Below are 6,000 nucleotides of genomic sequence, written 5' to 3'. Positions count from 1 at the left end.
CTCGAGTACAGAACAAATACAGCTATTAGTCGTACTCGTAAAAGTTCTCGCGTGTGTGATCGCTTATGTTCGGTTTCCGCTGAACTTTACGAAGGAAATTCTTTCAAAGGCTGTCAGCAGTTGTGCAAAATTGAACGTTACTTTACAATGTGAGCTAAAATAAGTTCAGTTGGATAACTCACCCTTAAGCTTTACATTATCACAACCTTATACAATTTTATAATATACTTCTCCATTTTCCCTAAAAATTCTCATAGAAACGCTGAAGCCGTTTAGATTGCAGTGCTAGAGTCAGGTTCTCCAAAATCTTAGATCTAAATTTCAACAAATGAAATCATACTCTTTTTCCACAGTCAACGGTGGACAAAGATGTAGACTCAAAACTACCGTTATCAAGGACGCCCATACGACAAGTTGTAGAGGGGGGCATGAAGTATTTTTAATATTTTGGAAGACGAATGGCGAGTTGTAAGTAGCCATAGAACGGTTCCAGTTCCGACTCTTTTGAAAACCTGCGTAATACCAACTTCATTTTATTGAAAGAAAAATTACTGATTATGTTATTTTTTTCCTTTCCCTGAGAGTTAGTGGAAAGGTGGGGGGGAGGTGGCGGCCCCTTTTGCCCACGGGTATGGGGGATCTTGCTAGCAGCATGATCCCGCAAATCACGTCACAGATTAGGAAGAGAACAGAGTAAGGAAGGATGAGAGTGCACTGTCTAATGTGATAAGACGTGAGAAGGAGCAAACAGGACAGGAATGCGCGCCGTCACAAAATCTTTAAGAAGAAGAAGAAGAAGAAAAGAACACGTTATTACGTCTAATGTCCACCTACTCATTTTAAACAGAAATGGTAGCAATTTGAGTAAGTGACGCAAGCATCCCAAAATCAGTCAGATCAGGGGAAGAATGTGCTTCATGAAGACCTGTTATTTGTGAAAGAGTGCATACACAAGGCCTACCTGTATATGCTTGTACACTGAGAACATAGAATGGCATACTTTATTTTGGCAGATGCGTTGCTTAGCGTATGAGTGGCATCGGGCGATGCATGCGACCGTTAATACGCTGAGGTTCGGAAACCGCGTGAATGGAAAGTATAACGCTCTTTACCAGTCTTTCTAAATACTTCAGTTTCTCATTTCACAGGGTGTACTATGTGAATTATAATTTCGATGTGATATGTATGAATAAAGCTTAAGTAAGAAGTGTGTAATAATTATATTTGTAATCGGCTTCAAGCCAGTGAAGTTGAACTTCAGGTTAAAACATTTCTTTCCTCATTCGGTAAAAAAACGGAATTCTCCGTATGTCTGTCACTCCGACTATTAAGACCCCTTTTGCTTAGGAATAGGTCGACTTGTCAAGGGGAAATACATGCCAGATATAACACTACGGTTCTGTATTGTGTAACCAAAAGGTACGGTATTTGTTCATAGTCGCAAACCCATTCATGAAAACCTATATGGGACTTTCGATTGACCTAGAATCACGAAATTTGGGAAGAAGCTAGGGTTCATATTAAAAGTAAAAGAAAAAATACTAAAACTGTTAATTTGTTGTTAACACATTAAGAATATTTTTTCCACTATAAAATTAAATAGCATTCGTAATCTGTCAAAAATTTCTCGAGCTACTATAAAGATTCTCATCTAGTTTTCAGCAGCAGGTAGTGTTTCACGAGGAAGGTTTCTGTAAAGGTTTCGTGCTAACTGTCTGAGCTACAAGGAAATGAAGTGCGCTGTCGCTGTGAAGACGATGCCTTGTCATCCAGCAGTGGTGGGCGTATGGACGCGCGACTACCGCTGACACTCCGTGGCTCCATGCCTTTGACACGTACTGCATCTGTAAGTAAAGCATTATTGGTAATACGTAGATGCAGCACTACAATTCCATTGTTTAGATGAGGTTCCCATAAAATATCCATTGAAGCATTCCACAACAACACTAGCCCTATGGCCGGCTGTACTGTTTTCTTCTCTGGAGATTTCCGTCCGATCTTCAGCAACAGCAACATGGACGAGAGTAGACGAAATTAACGTTTCTGCATTTTCCATAACTCCAAATCCATAAAATAACTGAAAACCTACAGTAGCGATTGCGAATCACACAAAAATTTTAAACTCAATATTAATACCTTCTCGAAAGCCTTGGAATTCCCGGGATCCATATTTTGTTAATGTCGATATCGATAATAGCGAAAATTGGCGAGATTCTCTATTGCTGCGATGGATGAGCTACCTAAAAATTGAACTACGCTCTAACAGAACATGAAGGCCCAACGGAATCGACCGGCTGCCGTTTCATTTTCAGCCCAAAGGCGTCACTGCATGCTGACATGGAGGGGCATGTGGCCAGCACATCGCCCTCCCGACCATATGTCAGTTTACGAGACCGGAGCATCTACTTTTCAATCAAGTACTTCCTCAGGTTCCCTCACTAGGGCTGAGTGCAACCTGCTTGACGAGAGGGCTCGGCAGACCAGATGGTCACCCATCAATGTGCTAATCCAGCCCGACAGCGCTTAACTTCGGTGATCTGACAGAAACCAGAGTTACCACTGTGGCAAGCTTCCCATAGATATGGCCACAAGAACAGGTTATGGTATCAAGAGACAAGCGTATATACACGAGGGTTATTTTGAAAGTAAGGAACGATCGGTCACGAAATGGAAAATACAGTGAAAATCTGTTGAAGCTTTGCACAGATGCATTGGGCACTGTGTCGAGTACACCCGTCGATCGCATCATGTTGCCCTTGTCAGTTCTGAGCTCGCAGTGAGAACGTAAAGATGGCGAGAAATTAGCGTCTCTCGCCGAGTATGAGGGCCTGGCGAAAGATTTCGCCTGAAGCTATGCAATCCACATAACATAACTGTCATGCGGTTTCTTCTACAGGACAATTCTTGGCCGCACTCTGCAGGGGCAATGAAGACGTTCCTGCAGCGTTTTCAATGGGAGGTGTTTGATCACCCACAACACAGCCTGTACTTGGCTATCCCTGAGGTTCATCTCTGCTCAAATGAACCGCTGGCTATGAAGACAATATTTGACACAGACAATGAGATGCAGACCAGAGTAGAAAATTGTCGAAACGCACTGGCAACCGTCTCCTATAACGAGGACATTGAAAAGTTGGTACAACGCTACGACAGATGTCTAAGTCTGAGCGGCGACTGTGTAGAGAAGTAGTTGAAAGGTGTAGCTAACTGTAGCAAATAAAACACTTTTGATTTTCACTGTGGTTTCCATTTCGCGACCTATCGTTCCTTACTTTCCGAATAGTCCTCGTATGATAATGATGATGTTGGATTCAACTAATACTGATCGCAATTTCATCACTACATTTTCAATTTCAGTCAACATAAATGGCTTCAATAAGTGACACCTGATACGCAAGCACAACGACCTGTAGTAGTAGCCTAAGCAGATACATCAGAAAATGATTTGGACTGGGTTAAAACCGATTATGGAACGAAAGTTAAATGGAGAGCAGAAATAGATAACGTTCTCAGTGCCAAATATGAAAAAACAGTGTATCTCTGTACATGAGTGATTAGCATGTAGAAAACTGAAAAGGCACTCTCATACCATAGAATTACATTCCACATATCGTCAGTGCAAAAACTAATGAAACAAATTTTGAAATAAATACTTTGTTAAGAAGTTCTAAATACCCTACCAGGAAACTGGTTGATTCTAAGTGGCAATAAGAAAGTTTTTGCCAGCTGATTCTTGCAAAGGCGAAAACAGCCAGGTTCCGATACGTTTAATAATGCGATCTATTTGCACAAATAACAGTTTCGATTTGAGAGCTTGTTCTTGTTTATATTACATTTGTTGTTGTTTATTTTAATAGTAGATTGATCTTTTTCAACAACTAACGTAAACAGCAAGAAACGTAAAGTAAATGTGACCGAACTGTTTGAAGACTAAAATGTCGGTTCGAAACGAGTAACGACGTCATTTGTGTAAGTAAATAGCATTATGAAGTACGTGGATTTTTGTTTTCGTCTTTGCAAGACTCTACTTACACGTTGTATCAGTTTTCCACATAACGATAGGAAGAAAATCTTTGTTCAAGATATCACTGTTACTGGGACACTACGTGTTATTTATGATAATACGAAGTAGAGAAATACAGCATTACCTTTTTAACTAGCAGAACTGTAGTCGACAGAAACCACTTCTTATACCTTTTACGTTTAGAATCTCCGGAGGGAATTACAGTTTAGCACAAAGACCATGCGCCATCTACCAACGCTTGTTGGTATGCTAAAGAAAGTTTTCTATAGGAAATATAAATAAAGTCGCTCATTCGTCAATTACAGAAAAGCCTTCAGTGTTTGTGGTATTAACCCAGAATGTCAGGTACAGAATATTAGGTGGGTATTTTTTAAATGAAATTTCCACCATTTGACTGTATAGATTGTTTAATTCTACTGTACAATCATGATTTCGGCATTTGGACATTTTCAAGTGCCACAATTTTGGCTATGATCGGACTTCTATAAATGGAATCACTATCGAAATATATTAAACTTCGTTATATAACGCAGGTGTCACAGCATAAAAGCGTCAACATATACACGAAGTGTCTGACAGAAATAAAACAAACATGTGTGACATACACTGAATAAGATGGTCGCCAAAAACAGTCGTTACATGTGAAGCACCATCATCTCAAGCCACAGTGTGCCTTAGGACAATGGTACTTGCACATCTAAAGACTGTTCTTGGCGACCATTTTACGGAACAATTATTCAGTGCATGCCACACATGTCTGTTTTATTTCTGCCACACACTTCGTGGAAATGTGCTGACACGTGCATTATATGACCAACTTAAATATACACTCCTGGAAATGGAAAAAAGAACACATTGACACCGGTGTGTCAGACCCACCATACTTGCTCCGGACACTGTGAGAGGGCTGTACAAGCAATGATCACACGCACGGCACAGCGGACACACCAGGAACCGCGGTGTTGGCCGTCGAATGGCGCTAGCTGCGCAGGATTTGTGCACCGCCGCCGTCAGTGTCAGCCAGTTTGCCGTGGCATACGGAGCTCCATCGCAGTCTTTAACACTGCTAGCATGCCGCGACAGCGTGGACGTGAACCGTATGTGCAGTTGACGGACTTTGAGCGAGGGCGTATAGTGGGCATGCGGGAGGCCGGGTGGACGTACCGCCGAATTGCTCAACACGTGGGGCGTGAGGTCTCCACAGTACATCGATGTTGTCGCCAGTGGTCGGCGGAAGGTGCACGTGCCCGTCGACCTGGGACCGGACTGCAGCGACGCACGGATGCACGCCAAGACCGTAGGATCCTACGCAGTGCCGTAGGGGACCGCACCGCCACTTCCCAGCAAATTAGGGACACTGTTGCTCCTGGGGTATCGGCGAGGACCATTCGCAACCGTCTCCATGAAGCTGGGCTACGGTCCCGCACACCGTTAGGCCGTCTTCCGCTCACGCCCCAACATCGTGCAGCCCGCCTCCAGTGGTGTCGCGACAGGCGTGAATGGAGGGACGAATGGAGACGTGTCGTCTTCAGCGATGAGAGTCGCTTCTGCCTTGGTGCCAATGATGGTCGTATGCGTGTTTGGCGCCGTGCGGGTGAGCGCCACAATCAGGACTGCATACGACCGAGGCACACAGGGCCAACACCCGGCATCATGGTGTGGGGAGCGATCTCCTACACTGGCCGTACACCACTGGTGATCGTCGAGGGGACACTGAATAGTGCACGGTACATCCAAACCATCATCGAACCCATCGTTCTACCATTCCTAAACCGGCAAGGGAACTTGCTGTTCCAACAGGACAATGCACGTCCGCATGTATCCCGTGCCACCCAACGTGCTCTAGAAGGTGTAAGTCAACTATCCTGGCCAGCAAAATCTCCGGATCTGTCCCCCATTGAGCATGTTTGGGACTGGATGAAGCGTCGTCTCACGCGGTCTGCACGTCCAGCACGAACGCTGGTCCAACTGAGGCG

The sequence above is a fragment of the Schistocerca nitens genome, chromosome 1 (assembly GCF_023898315.1).
Source record: "Schistocerca nitens isolate TAMUIC-IGC-003100 chromosome 1, iqSchNite1.1, whole genome shotgun sequence".
NCBI classification, from domain to species: Eukaryota; Metazoa; Arthropoda; class Insecta; order Orthoptera; family Acrididae; genus Schistocerca; species Schistocerca nitens.
Note: the sequence above shows the minus strand (reverse complement) of the source record.